The sequence below is a fragment of the Sciurus vulgaris genome (assembly GCF_902686455.1).
Source record: "Sciurus vulgaris genome assembly, chromosome: 6".
NCBI classification, from domain to species: domain Eukaryota; kingdom Metazoa; phylum Chordata; class Mammalia; order Rodentia; family Sciuridae; genus Sciurus; species Sciurus vulgaris.
In genome coordinates, this window is record NC_136466.1 from 71,715,587 (window position 1) to 71,732,153 (window position 16,567).

Consider the following 16,567-nt stretch of genomic DNA (forward strand, 5'->3'; position numbering starts at 1 on the left):
TTATGGCAGGTATTTATCGCAGGCCAGAGTTGGGCACAAGAAAGAACTTGAGCATTAGATTAAGCTTTGTGGGAAAGTTGAATATATATATATTTTCAAATTATCTTTTTCATAAGTCACATGGAAAATGCTGGAAGTTCTCCAAAGTTCAAGGGTATATTAAGGATAGTTTGGCTATGCAAAGTAGGAAAAAACCCACTTTGGGAGATCCAGATGGCAGTCATCCCAAAGAATAATACAATATTACTGAAACTGAGGTATAGGTAGAGGCACCAATGACTCTCCAGTTAGGAGTGTCCTACTATACACACAGGAATGTACAAGGAGCAGAAGAAAGAAAGGACCATCTCAAATCCAAACCCCAAACAGCCAATCTAGCATTAGGCCTTCACTTCAAAAGAACTACTCCTGAGATGGACTGCTTAATCCAAGGGCTCAGGGGAAGACTAACAGCAGGAACTCCCTTTTAAAGATGATAGTGGGCCTCCCAGCAGCAGCACATCAGGAGACCTTTGATTCTTAGCATAATCAAGGCAAGATCTTTGGTTTTATGACTTGCTCACCATTTCTAACACATTTTGCTGTGTACTGCCATTTCCTATGTTGTTTCCCTTTGGAGGGCAGACTGGAAGAAGATAAGCTAGAGTTACTCCCCTACCGTCCAAATACTGATTCTGGTATCGACCACCCAGTATTACTGGCCATCCCCTACCTTGTTCACAATCTTTTGTTTGCCAGAGTTATATGAGACCCTCGTATAGTTAATGAATGAATAATATCAGAGCATATTTTTTTCTTTTTTTTGCACTGGGGATTGAATCCAGGGGTGCTTAACCACTGAGCCACATGCCCAGCCCCCTTTTTAAAAAATAAAAATTTTATTTAGAGACAGGGTCTCACTAAGTTGCTTATGACCTTCTAAATTGCTAAGGCTGGCTTTGAACTCGCAATTCTCCTGCCTTAGCCTCCCAAGCTGCTGGAATTACAGGAGTGTGTCACCACACCCAGCTAGAACATGTCTTTTGAATCACCATTTTAACTTGTGGCTTTAGAATAGTCTCTCTCTAGTACACAATGACACACAACTTGGATATGGCACTCTTCGTTGAAAAAAAAAAAAGCATCTGAGTGCACACAGAAGGCAAAAAGTGGGCTGGGGAGATAGCTCAGTTGGTAAAGTAAGCACAAGGCCACAGGTTCGATTCCCAGCACCACCAAAAAAAAAAAAAAAAAAAAAGAAGGCAAAAATAGTGGGTCATTTATCTGTGGAGTCTTTGGCCTATGTGATGAAGAGGTCCAGGCACTAATTTTCCTCTCTCATAAAGAATTGTTGATATAGCCAGGGAAGTAGTGCATGCCTGTATTCCCAGCAACTCAGGAGGCTGAAGCAGAAAAATTACAAGGCTAAGGTCAGTCTGGGCAACTCAGCAAGACAAAAGGCCTGGGCTGGGCATGGTAGCACATGCCTGTAATTCCAGTGACTCTTGAGGCTGAGATAGGAGGATTGCAAGTTTAAGGCCAGCCTCAGCAATTTAGTGAGGACCTAAGCAACGTCTCAAGACCCTGTCTCAAAACAAAAAATATTTTTTTTTAAAAAAGAGCTGGAATGTAGCTCAGTGGTTTAGTGCCCCTGGGTTCAATTCTGTATTTAAAAAAAAAAGAAAGAAAAGAAAGAATATTTGATATGAAAACTATATGCTGCTTTTAAAATAATATGCATGAAACTAAGACTATCTACAAATGAGTTAGTAACATGGTTCGCTAATTTGCAGTTCAGGTAACTGCTTTAAGCCACTATCCTCAAAATTAAGGTAACACGAAGATGTAATAAGCATTTGCAACTTGCCCTGATAGTCTGGAACAGGAGCAACAAAGTCTGATGAGTCATACCCATATTAATTATCCATAGTGATTCACAATTATTTGAAAATATGGCTACAGCCTATTAATCTTTTCTCCCTCCAATATTAAACTTGGTATGTACATACTACCATTCTTTCAGATTTGGAAAATTTGAGGGAATTCAAAGGTTTTTTCAACAGAGAATAACATATTGTTAAAACCTTTCTGCATAAAGTTTTCTGTAAAGAATCTTTGGTTGGATCCAGGACCTAGTGCTCCATAAGATATAACTTTTATTAAACAGTCCTTGGGGAAAAATCATTACCTGAAAACATCAATGACTAAAATGGCCTGTTCTGAGCCACTCTGTCACTGGTGTCCCATTCTTCCCTATTGTTTGGAGGAAACATTCATTTTTTTCTAAATAGTTCATTATTTTGTCTTATAAACTCTTTAATAAAGACACATTTCTCGTTAAACCCCAAATAAATAAAATGCTCTATTCCTTTGAACCAGCAACTCTACCTTATCTTACAGGTATACACTTGTGCCAGTATGTAAAAAATCCAACTTCATACAGATACACAGAAGTTTATCACAGATGTTTACAATAGCTATATAACATACACACACGATATATAACACCCCAAACAGCCATCATTGTGGGAATGACTAAATAAACCAGGTATGTCCAAATCATTGAACTGCTGTGACTCTTAAGAGTTAGGTGTGGTGGCTGAGGCAAGAGGATGGCAAGTTTGAGACCAGTCTCAGCAACTTAGTGAGGCCCTGTCTCAATAAATAAATAAACAAATAAATAAAGGGGCTGGGGGTGCAGCTTGATGACTGAGTGCCCCTGGGTTCAATCCCTAGTACTGAAAAGAAAAACAAGAACAGGAGGAGGAGGAGAAAGAACTACATGTGCTGATAAGGAAAATCACCAACATGGTGAGAAAAAAATGATTTACAACACAGTGGATTCAATTACCCCATTTGGGTTTAAAAGTAAAGTTCTATTTCTAGACCTGAATGCATTACAATTATATTAATGCATATAATTATTGATTAAACTGTAGATTTATGTTAATATACTTTTTATACTGTCATATTCAACAATAAAAATTAAAACTCCTGCTGATTATCTTTGGCTAAAGTCAGCCACAAGGCTTTGAGAAGAAAACAATTCATTTTTTAACTTATCGAGAAGGGAAGTCATGATTATATATGTTTCAAATGTTAATCTGACTTCACCAAGAACACAGTTTGTACCATTTGCTACCTAGAAAGACCTGGCTTCAAGGCAGGATTCACAGTTTTAACAGTCCTGCGGGTTCCAGACCGAGTTCATCAAGGGCCCCTTCTCCAGCCTTTGTTCATCATGTATGGTCCTCTGCAAAAAAACCAGAGGACTGCCTCAGTGCAGGACTCCTGCCTGCCTTCAGCTTCGGGAAGGAGTGTCTAATCAGCACCTTGTCTGACCTTGTTGGCAAATCACAGCCTCCCCACACAATGCTGACCCCCCCCCCCCCGTCTGGGGGAGGGGCACGCCCAGCCTCACTCAGCCATTCAACTCAGGGACTGTGGTAGGAAGCTCACACGGCTAACTGAAAGACAGTGGAGAAGTAAAGGTTGGCTCCGCCTCAGAAAAAAAGGCTGAGGCCTCTGAATTACATCTAGTCACTGGGACATACAGGACAGCACTGTAACTCTGGAACTTCAAATAGTCAGCTCTCAAAGTGAGAACAGAGAGAAGATGAGGCTCAGCAAGAGAAAGGATCAAAAGAGAGGGCAGCAGTGAACAGAAGGGAGGGAAAAGGGAAGAAAGCTGTTAACATGGAAAGTGAGTTAGGGAAATGAAAGGAGAGGTTAGGGCTTGGAGAGAGAGAGAAGAGGAGGAAAGAACTCTGCCCCCTGCCAAGTTGAGAGGACACACTAGAAAGGGCCAGGGCCAGCCCTCCCAACCAGCCCAATGAGGCCACTTCCCAGGCCAGGTCCCCCACCAACATAGCCCCTGAAAGACAGGTTCTGCCTGCCTCCTCCCAGAGCATTAGATTAGGCGTTGTGGGAAAGATGAAATCTTGATGGCTTAGAAAAAGGCCCCTGTAGCTTAATGTGCTAGCAATTTAAGCACTCCTGCTTCCTGATGAATATCAAGCCCAGCTTTGCCCCACCATTAAAGCCACAGCTCCTGTGGCTTTTCCTAACCCATCTAGGAAGCCACAGCTCAGTTAGCACTGCGGGCAGTTCCAAGGGACAACAGTGAATTTCACTTCATACTGGCAAGTACCACTCATGCCTACCATGTGCAGCACCCTAAGATCATACAACCAGAGGGCAGCTCACCCTTGTCCTTTCCTATTTCCACAGGATTTTTAAGGCACAGGCATCATGGACAGACAACAAAGGTTAGAAAACACAAATGCTAGACAATAACTTCAAATGCTGTCTTTAGTAAAATCTAGAGAGCCCTCTACATGTAAAAGACAGAGGGCTCAAAGTAGTTTGGGGTACTACTGAGTTTTTAAAAATTTCTCCCCCTAGCCCCCAAGAAAAATTAAGAGTTTTTTCAGGAGCACTCCTGCATAGAAAGAACAATATAGCTCAGCATCAATGAAGCCATGTCCCTGGTTAAGGGCCTAGAATTTAACGAAGTATACAGTCTCACCACAAGTCAGGCCTCTTTTTGGCAAACTCTGCATCAAAGTGCCAGCAACTTTGTGTTACACATATTTCTTTTTAAGCTTCTGGATTCTTCATTCTGTGGTCTTCCTAGTATTAGAGAGTTATACAAATTTTAGGAGGACAGAATTTAAGGGATCTGGGTAAAGAACTGCCTACCCAAACCATCCCTACTGCCACTTGAAAATCTCATTGTTAGACCCTTGGGTGAGGCAGTATTTCCACTTATGGGGTGTGTGGCATGATTTGGGGAATGTTTGTGGACCAACAACTTCAACTTTTTATAATTATCTTGTACTTGTTGCATATGATATAGTTTTCAATTTAAGGCAACAGAACAGTTTTCCTTTTACACAAATGTTTACTTTTTTTTTTTTGTTTTAAATGAGTTGATTTAAAAAGTGTCACTTAAAAAGCAATAAAGAGTCATGGAGACAAGACAAAATTCACGTAGGTAGAACACGAAAATGGTCACATTTGGGAGTCACACACTTGGGAGTTTCCATGGTTTCACCTGAAATGCAACAACTTACTGGAGTTTCTCATGTGGCCACTACCAGACATTAAAAATCACCCAGAATTACTCTCAAGTTAGCAGAGTCAGAAGGATGCAGAAAGTAGGATCAGAGATTAGACTGGCCTTAGAGAGAGGGTGGTGATGGGGAAAAAACTGGAGGTGAGGAGGAATGAGGAGGACAGAGTCTAGAGTGTCCATGAGACTTGTGGCAGCAGGAAAGGATCAAATTTTAGTCTTATCAATAAGGACTTGGGGGATAGGCACATTCCCACAAATGTCACCCTCTTCATATATAATCTCCCTGACAGATCTTACCTAAGGTCCTGATACTGAAAGCTGACTGGTAAAGTACTATGTTTAGCATTAAAACTGAACATGGCAGAAGTCTAGGACATTTCCCAGGTCTTCCTCTCCCCAGACACCTTTGCAGTTCAACTGTTCCCCATCCCTACCTTTGTATGAACCCTGAGCATGACTAGATAGTTTTCAGTTATGATGTACATTCCAGACCCAATGCTCTCAGGACAGGTTAACAATTCTTTAGCACAAAGAATGAGTGACAGGCACCTTTGATTGAGGCATTACTTCTTAATGAGTAAATTCAGATAGAACAAACCTTCCTCCCAGCACAACTATCAATGCTCTTAAACCTTCTTATCAAAAGTTCAGAAAAATACAAATCATCCCTCATTTGTGGCAAAGTCATACCACAGTCTTTCTGCCCACAGAGAATGGATTCAAACCATTTGTCTCGTTTTTTGTTTTTGCAGTACTGGGCACTGAATTCAATGGTGCACTACCATTGAGCTATGTATGTCCCAGTCCTTTTCATTTTTTATTTTGAGACAGGGTCCTGCTAAGTTGCTAAGACTGGCCTTGAACTTGGCAGTCCTCCTGCCTTCCTAAATTGCTGGAATTACAGGTGTGAGCCACCATGTACTGTTTCTCTTGCTTTAGATGTAAGGACCCATTCAGTTACACACAGATCTGGCTTTGAAGTCTAAATCAGTAGATACTCCTCAAATTATGATGGGATCACACCCTGATAAATTCATTGTTAAGTTCAAAATATTGTAAATAAAAATGCAGTCAATCAACTAACCTACTGAATGCCACAGCTTAGCCTAGCTTACCTTAAATGTGCTCAGAATACTTACATTAGCTTACAATTAGGCAGTTATCATCTAACACAAAGTGTATTTTATAATAAAGCGTTGAACACCTCTTGTAACTTAATACTGTACCGAAAGTAAAAAACAGAATGGCTATATTTGCACTTTTGCACCATCAAAATGTAGAAAAATCAGAAGCTGAACCATCATAAAATCAGGGGCCATCTGTACTAATATTTCACATGTCTCCTAAAAACTAGCCTGGTTTGGTAATGCATACCTGTTGACTGCATTCACTTGGGAGGCTAAGACAGGGATCAGTTGGCCCAAGAGTTTGAGACCAATCTGGGCAACAAAGTAAGACCCTGTCTCAAAACAAAACAAAACAAAACCCTACATAGACAATTTTAACATCACTTTCTTCTGAAGATCCCTTTTTATATAGTCTTCGAAGTAGTATAAACCTTTTGGATTGAGAAGCTAGAGGGTCAACTCATGTCCAATTCCCTTGTTTCTATACTGCTTCTTTTTAATTGCTGACTCCCATTTATAGCCAAGCCAATTAATCATGTTGGCCAAGCGTGGGGAGCTTAGAGGCCTAGAACACAGCAGTCAGGTCAGCTTGAGGAAAACAGGAAGTCTATTCTTACTGAATTTCCTTCAGGTAAGAGAGCTGTACCTGGCCAACAAATGTCAGAAGTCCAGCAGCCGGATGTTGTAGTTTCATAAAGATCCTGGGCAAGCACTTTGAATCTGCACTAGACTGTGTAGCAGGACTGGTGGCCTGATATAGAATAGGGAAATTTTAAAAGATGACTGTTTCACTCTTCATCCAGTTTAGTGAGCATTATTATTTACTTCTGCCTCTGATGAACTTAATGACTAACTTCTTTTAGGGCTCAGACAATTTCCGGTAATACACTTGTTAAAAGGATTCTGGGTGGAAAGCTGCCAGCTCGGCAGCCTACAGTGTTACCCACTTTAGCAGGTGATCAAGAGCCAAGACACAGTAAAGAATAAAAGGTGGTGAACAATCTGAGCTTATTTACACATCAAATGCAAAAAGGCACACTTAACCTCAGGTCTTCCAGATCTTGATTATAGAGTGACTGATACCTAAGTCCACAGACTCCAGGAAAAAAACAAAAACAAACACAAAAAGACCTGAGGGTTTGAGTAAGACTTCTAAAAAAGTTTAAAACTCCCACTTTTTTTATTTGACTATATCTCAAAATATACCATTCATCAAGAATTAAGATATTCTGCTTTGGAGTAATTCAAATTTCATATAACCTCTCATTAATTATCCTTGTGACTTATGTGAAGTGGGTACTGAAACTTGGCTCAAGGTTGAAGTATGTTTCTATGCCAAGAAAGGAGTGCCCTGCCCAGGTCCTTGGGTGACAAAGGTAAAGGGCTCAGAATGTCCTCACCCAAACTCCATGCCTGCCTCTCACCTTGGCCTAGTTCCCCTTAAGGAAGACTCTTTCTGTTGAAGGCCAGTCCTGGTTGTTTAATCATAGATTGTGTTTAGGGCAATATACTAAACATTTTTTCATGACAGTGAGGTCTTAAATGCTCTACCAATGGGAAACGTGTGGGGGTGGCTGGGGTGAATGAAAGTGGAAAATTTCCAAAACCTCTTGTTTCCTGACAGCATATAGTTATTGTGTCTGGGAGAGGGAGGGGGGTGGACTGTTTCTTTCCAAAGAAAGCATAATTAGTTGGCCAGTTAAAATATGATCAAAGAGGTCTAGAAAATGGTTAACTTTTTTTTTTTTTTTTAAATGTGGCCAAGACAGCTAATTGCCAGCAAATCTTAAGAGGCTCCTGCAAAGCACCTGAGAAACTACTGCAGCCTTTCACACACTTTGAAGCTTTAAAAGTACCTCAGGCTTTTTGTACAGAGAATGACTTCACTTATCTGACTGGAAGTTCCTTTCCCCAGGTCCCACCACCACTCTGAATTTGCCCTCCCTGGAGTGCTGCAGCTGGTTTTCACATTTATACACAACCAGCTGCAGTCACCTTCCTAAGTTCCTAGCAATTCCCTAAACTGCATTTTCCTATACACGATCCCTGAGGGTTCAATTTTGTTTTCTGGAGTCAAGAAACTAGTGGGAAGGTTCAGTGGCTTCCTCCAATGAAACAGAACTTTTAAGGTTTCAATATAAAATGGATAGGTAGCTTTGTGTATCTTTGGCCACATCAACAATATACTTCAGGGCTGGGAAAAATTATAAATCACTAAATCATTCCCCTTTTTAATCCAAAGAGCTTTTTCCTGTTTGTCAGGAAATTAAGACAAAATGGCCAATTAAGATTTAAATAGTCTTACACGTAAGAGAAGTCCGTAAGTTGAGAGAAGCTGGTAGGAAAGGCTCTGAGCTAGAAATCTTTGTTTTACAATTACAGCTTAAGGCAATGTTTCATATTTGTGTTTTGGGTGCTGATTCACTTCAATAACTTCAATTAAATCCACCAGTCACTCGGGGTTTGGATTTTGCGCTAGGGTAAGAGGTCTTTGCAAGACACTTAAAAGGAAGTACTGTGGACATTACAATTTCCATGCACACTGAGGAGAGAAGCTCAGTCATTTAACATAGGCAAATGAGATATAAGAAAATGAGCTGCTGTTGGGTGTGTCCTTTCTCAAAGAAGGCATTTTTTTGAAAATCTGTTAACAGTGGCTGGGGTGTTAATGGGTACTTGGGTGCCTATGCCATCACCATGTCCGATATAAATAATTCATATGCAGGGTTCAAGGAATTCCATCAGAGAAGAGTTAGGGTGCTGTCACCTCTTTTACGGGTTATCACACCAAATATGCCCCAGTGGTTCTCTTCAGCACACAAAGCCTCAGCTAGACACTCAAGTTCTTTCTAATCGGCCCTAACATATTTCTCCAAACTTTTCACCTCCGAACAGCCCCAGCACGCGGTCCCATCACCAAATCGTTTTTCTTATAATTCCAGTGCAACGCTCATAGTCTCCTGCTCTGAAGGATCCCCCCTTTCCCTTTGCCTACTCTTCCAATCCCCAGAAATCGCTCAGATTCACCTCCCCAACAGGTCTACTCAGATCCCAATTCTGCGCTCTCAGCAATAGCCGGGATTCCTTGTTCCCGCAACACCTCTGAAAGCCCGGCCACCCAGCGCCCGGTTCTGCGTCCCCCGCATCCAGTCCACCCCGCCCTCTGCTCGCAACCGCGGGGATGCCGACCGGCCTCCAGCTCCCGGCAGGCTCAGCTTGGAGCACGTACTGCAGCGCCTCAGAAATCGCAGCCCAAGGCGAAGAAATCCAACAGCCTCCCGCGGACGTCCCCAGAGACCGGGTGGGGCAAGCGCCGCTCTCAGCCCGCCGACTCCTGGAGACTAGAGACCGGCAGAAACCTGGAACCCCGTAGTCCACCTCTGGGAAGCCGGGCGGGCGGTGCAACTGTGGGAACCCTAGGGCAGCCGCTGGACGCCCGGGTGGGTGTCTGGCGGGCTGCAGCCGCTTCCCTGTCTCCCCGCGTCTCCCCAGCGACTGTGTGCGCCCCGCCGGAGCCCGGGCAGTCTCTGTGTCTGCCGCCTCTCGGGGCGCCCTCTGGGGAAACCAGGGAGAGCGCAGGCAAGTGCGCCCCGCTATGCCTCACCCCCTCCTTGGTGCCTCCCTAGTCCGCCGCTCCTCACCTCTCCTCCAACCGGCTGGGCACCGATCGGGTCCTTGCCGGAGGAGACAGGACGAGACCGCACTAAACGCGCTGCACCTGCTGCGAACAAGTGAGGAGCAGCCGCTCGCCTGACGTCACTGCCGCCCGGAGCGCCTGGAGCCTGGAGTCACCTGATCTCCCTGGCAACGCGCGTGGGGCGGGGCGAGGCGAAGGGCGGCGTCACAGCACAAGCCCCGCCCCAGGCGCTACCTCCCGGACGCCGCCGGGAGCGCTCGGCGGCAGTAGGCGCCACTCCGACGTGAGGCTAGCTTCTAGACGCTGCTCGGTCGTCGGAGCTGCGACCGACACCTGAGACTCCAGCAGGCACCCACTCCTCTGATTAAATCGGTTCTCCAAGACTTCAACCGGCCACTAGTGCATGCGCCCGGGAGAAAGGGCCAGCGTTGCTGCGGGTAGTCTACTGCCTCCTTGCATCTTCTCGGTGTAGACCCATCTAGGTTAAGGAGTTCGAACTGCACCTGATTGGCTGGGGCTGAGGCTGATAACTGGATTGCTCTCTGACAACTTTTCTCCTTACATCTCGCTTCAAGACAGAAGACGGGGGGCTGGGGGTGTGGTTCGGTGGTAGAGCGCTTGCCTGGCATGTGTGAGGCCCTGGGTTCCATTCTCAGCACCGCGTATAAATAAGTAAATAAAATTTTAAAAACGAGCCATTGACAACTAAAAAATATTTTTAAAAAGCCCAGGATGTGGGTATGGGAGGAGCTGATAAACAAATAAATAAAAATTGAAAAAGATTAATTGACAACCAAAAAATATTTTTTTTTTAAAAATGGGGGGAGGAGGTATGGGAGAAGCTGAGTTCAGACCCGGAAGGTCCTGATGGTCTCTTCCTGTTGACACAGGTAGGCAAATCACTGAAACTCAACCAGAAACAAAGCCTTGAACAGGCTTGCAAGTCCTACTTGCACTTTTTAAATTTTTTTTTTTCATTTTAGGCATGAATTTTCTGGGTTGGGATGTATGTCAGTGGTAGGATGGTTGCCTGTATGCTTATATCCCTGGTATTCCCAGCACCTCAAAAAGAAAAGAAATTGATTTTCTGTCCAGATTCATCTTCTTGTTTGCTGTAATGGTATGCCTATACCTTTGTGACTCTCTTTCCCCCCCCCCCCCCCAACAGACCATAAGAATTTAAATAGATTAAGGGAAAATGAAACATCCCATGGAGAACTCAGCTTGAGAGACACCATTTATCTCATCCTTTTACTTCTTGTTGACTTTCATTCAGTTTTACTCTCCCACTGATGGGCCACTATGAAATATTGTATACATTGTCCTTCCCTGTCAGAGTATGGACTCAGACCAAATAGTTATTTTACAATCAACTTCTAGTGAGCACCCTTTGGTGCCAGGTTGATTGAGACATAGTCCTTTAAGATCAAGAGTGAATGAGTGCTATGTTTCTGGTGGACCTGCAAATTGGTGCAACCACCCTGGAAAGCAGTACAGTGATTCCTCAGAAAACTTGGAATAGAACCACCATTTGATCCAGTTATCACACTCCTCTGCATATACCCAAAGGACTTAAAATCAGCATACTATAGTGATGCAGCCACATCAATATTTATAGCAATTCAATTCACAATAGCTAAGCTATGGAACCAACCTAGGTGCCCCTCAACAGATGAATGGATAAAGAAAATGTGGTACATATACACAGTGGAATATTACTCAGCCATAAAGAAGAATGAAATTATGGCATTTGCCGGTAAATGGATGTAACTGGAGAATGTCATGCTAAGTGAAATAAACCAATTCCAAAAAACCAAAGACCAAATGTTCTGTCATATGCAGATACTAACACACAAGTGGGGGGAGGGAAGAATAGAAGTTCATTGGCTTAGACAAAGGGGAATGAAGGGAAGTGAGGGAGGATGGGAATAGGAAGGACAGTAGAATCAATCTGACATCACTTTCCTATGTTCATATATGAATGCGTGACCAGTGTAACTCCACACCATGTACAGTCACAAGAATGGGAAGTAATACACCATGTATGTGCAATATGTCAGAATACACTGTATTCTGACAGTAAAAAAGTTTTTGTAAAAAAGTTTTTACAAAGAGTAAATAAATTCATCTCCAGCACAGGGATCAGGGGAAGCATATGTGTTGTGTTCTCACATTTAGGTACCACTTATACTGTTTTATTGTTTAATTGTTTTATTTTAGCAGCACTTTTTTACTTTTATAAATTTATTTTTAGAAGAAACTAGCATACGAATGGAGGTAAGATAATTGTGAACGGTAGAGAAGAATCATGGCTCCAGATAAAAAGAGCTTAATAGCAGAGATGAGATTGAAAACATGAGCCCTGATATCCAGGAGCAGAGAAGAGGGGGCAGGAAGGTGGTGAAAACAGGCCTGGGGTGTTTTGCAGATCTGAAAATTCCAACTGTTTGGTAGGGCAGGTTTGGGGTGGGGAGAGGAAGTTGAGTTAGAATGAGGTTTGAGGAATTCTCCAGGGGCAGGGAGGAGGGCTCCAAAGAAAGAAGTGAGCAGTGGTTTGGAAAAGGATTTCTGAAAGGAAGTGCAAGGTAAAGAGTCCTCTGACGGGGTGCTAAGAGCCTAGGGAGGCTGCCAGGCTCCAGAAGTGAGGGCTGAAAGGAAGAAGCATGTGATTAGAACCTAGGGCAGCCAACATCTCCCCAGGACCAGGCAATAGGCTGACAGAGAAAAAGCAGCATGGTCTGATTGCCTCTGAGGATGAGGTTCATCCATGCACACCCTAAACTATTTTGGGACCATAACTACACTCTTGACAGTATGCATCAAGACAATAAGACTTTTTGGTTGAGGGGTTTCCATACCTCCTGCCTCTAATCTGGTCCAAGCAAGGTGAAGATGGGGTGGAATGGAGGAGTAATTATCCTGAAAAGGAGGGCAGTGTCTCATGGCAGCTGGTAATATTGGGGGAGTGCTATGGGAGAAAAGATACTAAAGCACATCTTCAGCAAGTTTCCTGGTCACATCCCTTTATCTGAGTAGGTAGGTTGAGGGGTAACTGTCAAAGGAAAAACAGCTTTCCTCACCCCGGCCTCCATCACTGAGGAAGGAAAGCTATCATATGGGTAAAACTCAGGGAATGTTGCTGATAGCCACCAAGAACCAAAGATGTGGCCAGGGAGCACATCTCACTTGACTCTTCTCTAGGATTTTGACCTAAAGTCCCAGAACCAAGCAGCAGACTAGACACAGAAGTTGCTGGAGTTTCATCGAGTCGTTTTGTTTTTTTTTTTTTCCACAATGAGCAATGGGTACCCATTACTGGAAATAAAGAAACATGTCTGGGTACAAACCCCCAGCCAAGCATACCTTTTTTGAAAGTCTATTAGCTACAGAAGTTTTGATGGATCTTCAACATGTGTTCATTCAGGAGAATGCTCCAACAATTGTGGAGGCAACTTGGTGCAGCGGTTGGGAATCTATGCTCTGAGATTTTTCCTTTGTGAACTTGGACAAGTCTCAGTCTTAATTATAAAATGAGGATAATAATGCCTATTGCACAAGACTATCAAAGACTTTAGTTCAATTTCAGGGCTAAGAAAGATAACCTAGATTTTTTTTTTCCTGGTGCTGGGGATCAAACCCAGGGCCTTGCACATGCTAGGCAAGCACTCTACCACTGAGTTACATCACCCAGCCCTTTTTGTTTTATTTTTGAGACAGGTTCTCACTAAGTTGCTGAAGCTGAACTTGAACTTGGAATTCATTACATATTCATTTCATCCCAACTCAACGATTGAATGGAAGTATTTCTTAGGGTCTGAAGGTGTAGCACTAAAAAACCCCAACCAAACAAAACCCAACAACCCCAAGAATGTTTCTTAGATGTCTGATGTGCAGTCAACACTGGGATGGATACGAAAGGAGCACATACTCTGGCTTGGTTCTCTAGACATCTGACTCCTGGTGGGAAGATGGGACAGCATGAGACCTTGCCAGACCACAGTGAAGTTGAATGATAAACTATGTCATGCCCTTCTGTGCCCTCAGTATTCATGGAAATGGGGACCATGCTGGCAGCATGACTAAGGTAGGAGGCATGAAAGAAAGGACCTGGAACAGAGCCTTGTAAAATAGGTGAGATTTGGAGAATTGGTAGGAAAAGAGCATTCTGGGTCAGAGAGGTAGTACAGGCTCAGTAAATATTTGTTGAGTGAATGAATAAATGAATGAATGAATAAGAAAAGATAAAACATGAAATTATTGGGCATCGTGTAAGGTAGGCCTGATGAATGCTTTGTTGACTGAATGAGTGATTGAATGATTAAACAATATGCAAAGACTAAAATTACAGAATGGTGGACATTGCCATAAGACTCGCCTAAGTGGACTGTGAAAACCAGAGAGTTGTGGGAAATAAAACAGTTATATCAGACTGTAGAGGAACTTTGGAGAAAACAGATTCTTCTGGTAGGAGCATGAGGTCTGGATCAAGAACCCTGTTGGGTTGCATTTGAACTCCATCATGACCTGAGTGAGTTACTTTAGTTTCCTCATCTTAAAAAAAAAAAAAAAAAAATGAAGTTGATGTCTGCTTTATAGCATCATTTTGAGGATTAGCTGAGAAACCTATGTGGCCTAAGTATGGTGCCTGACACATAGTGAGTGCTCTAAAGTAGTAGTGTTTATTAATAGTATTTGTTTTTAAAAGGTTGAGCAGAGGAAGATAGATTCAATACAAAAACTCTAGGGAACCACTGAAATTCCTTGCATGAGAAACGGGAGTGGAATGCAGTGTTTTGTGAAGAATACTTGGCAGCAGTATTCAGGCTGGCTCAGAAGGGAGAGCAGGGCCACAGCAAAGGGGCAGCCCCAGAGAATGACGAAGGGATGACTGGGGACTAGAATCCACCCCTTCTGAGAAAGAGAAAGCTGTCCAGTTGCTGGTGTGTGTGGGAATAGGAGCCTGGCACACAGAGGTCGTCAGTAGTCCTATTAAATGTCTCTAGATGCTTCACAAATTGAACATCGCTCAGGCTCAATGGCAAACGCTAGCAGAATTCCCCTCAGTCAAGTACAGAGTTTCAAAGCACTGGAGAAGTCCACCAAGACCTGGCCTCTGGCCTATTTCAAGGCCTCTCCCTGATGGAAACAGACAAAGGAACAGATGTGAAAGGAAAACCGGTGAGTGTGACCAATACAGAAACCAGGGAAGGACAGCCAGAGTCTCCTTTCATGTGGAGATATTAAGGAAAAAAAAAATCCCACTTCTCCGACTGTTTCCTAGTCTACTGCTCTAACAGAATTTGAGGCGCATATGAAATACAAAGAGGCAAAGCCATCAGTTTGCTTCTGGCCATAGTTCAAGGTTTGGGTTTTCACCGCAGCAATGGGGATTTACAGGGTTTTGTTGTTTGTTTGTTTTTGTTTTTATACTAGGGATTGAACCCAGGGGCACTTTGCAATGAGCCACATCCCCAATCATTTTTATTTTGAAACAGGGTCTCCCTAGGTTGCTGAAGCTGGTCTCAAACTTTCAATCCTTCTGCCTTGGCCTCCAGAGTCATTGGGATTAGTCATGTGTCACCACACCCAGTTGGGTCTAACGTTTTGGGCCTTTTTTCCAATCTACATTTCCAAATTCCACTTTACACAGGTGGCACACACTTTAAATCCCAATGACTTGGTAGGCTGAGGCAGGGGAGGATCACAAATTCGAGGTCACCTCCAGCAATTTAGCACTAAGGCCGTAAGCAACTTGGGAAGATCTTGTTTCGAGATAAAAAAAAAAAAGGTGGGGGGGGGGCACTGGGGATGTAGCTCGATGGTGGTAGTATGCCCTGGATTCAATCTCCGGTACCATGCCCCGCCCCTCCAAATAAAATCCAACTTGCTAGTCAGGAATCTCTTCAAGTCAGTTTAAGAGGGAGAGATAATATATTGGTTTGTGAAACCAAAAATCCAGGATTCATTCTGAGTTCCAGGTACACCTGGATCCAGGAATTTAAACACTGTTTGCAGGAATCTCCTCTCTTGTTCTCTCAGCTCTATTTCCTCTGCATGACTTCATTCTCACTCAGGTAGTTCCCCTGAGAATGTTAGAATTACACACTCACAGTGAAAAGTCCCAGCAAACAAAAGGTTTCTTCTTTCCTAGTACTCAGGAAAGCTCCAGAACGGAATTTTAATGTTCGGACTGACTCAAGGAACTTGCTTTCCTCTGAAGGTATGGCAGCAGCCAGGGGATGTAACCTCTTGGCTGATTCCGTGTTCTCCTTTGAATCTGGGAATGAATTTAGCCTCCCCCAAATCCCAAAGATGCAAGTATGGAAGGAATGGTTTCCCAAGGAAGATTGAAAGTTACTTACCAGAAGTAAGAGAAATGGTTGCTGAACAAACAAAAACCACGTCTGACTCCTATAGGTCACCGATACTGAAAACTGGGTCCACTGAAAGCTCCTGCAGGTTGATGTGATATCATAGTCCAGCAGTCTTGAATTTATCTGGGAGTCAGCTTACCTTGTTTTGCATTTCCAGGAAAGCTGCGTCCAATGCTGAGCAAACCCCAGGACTCAGAGTTTGCTCCCAGTCAAGAGCAGGGTGTGAGACCTGCCATTGATTTTACTTAAGTGTACTCTCCTCTGAAAGTGTCACTTCTGAAGAAGGTGTTTCAAGGAGCACTTAATAACTCTAAAGGTATTTGTACAGCACCTGGAGATCTCAAGAGGCATCACATAAATGCTTGCAATTCTA

The 16,567-nt window shown here is 43.3% G+C and overlaps 1 protein-coding gene across 6 annotated transcripts in view; it reads right to left on the minus strand.

Moving 5' to 3' along the window:
- CYSTM1 (cysteine rich transmembrane module containing 1) overlaps nt 1–16,291 on the minus strand; it is a 65,390-nt gene extending 49,099 nt beyond the window's left edge. Inside the window, exons 1-2 of one of the 6 annotated variants that reach the window (XM_079144007.1) lie at nt 9,413–9,781; nt 3,122–3,232 (exon numbers count right to left, since the gene is read on the minus strand). The gene's annotated coding sequence lies outside the window, so the exon portion shown is untranslated. The other 5 variants (XM_079144008.1, XM_079144006.1, XM_079144005.1 and 2 more) reach the window with 5 other exon arrangements.
- Nucleotides 16,292–16,567: the final 276 nt, after the last annotated feature.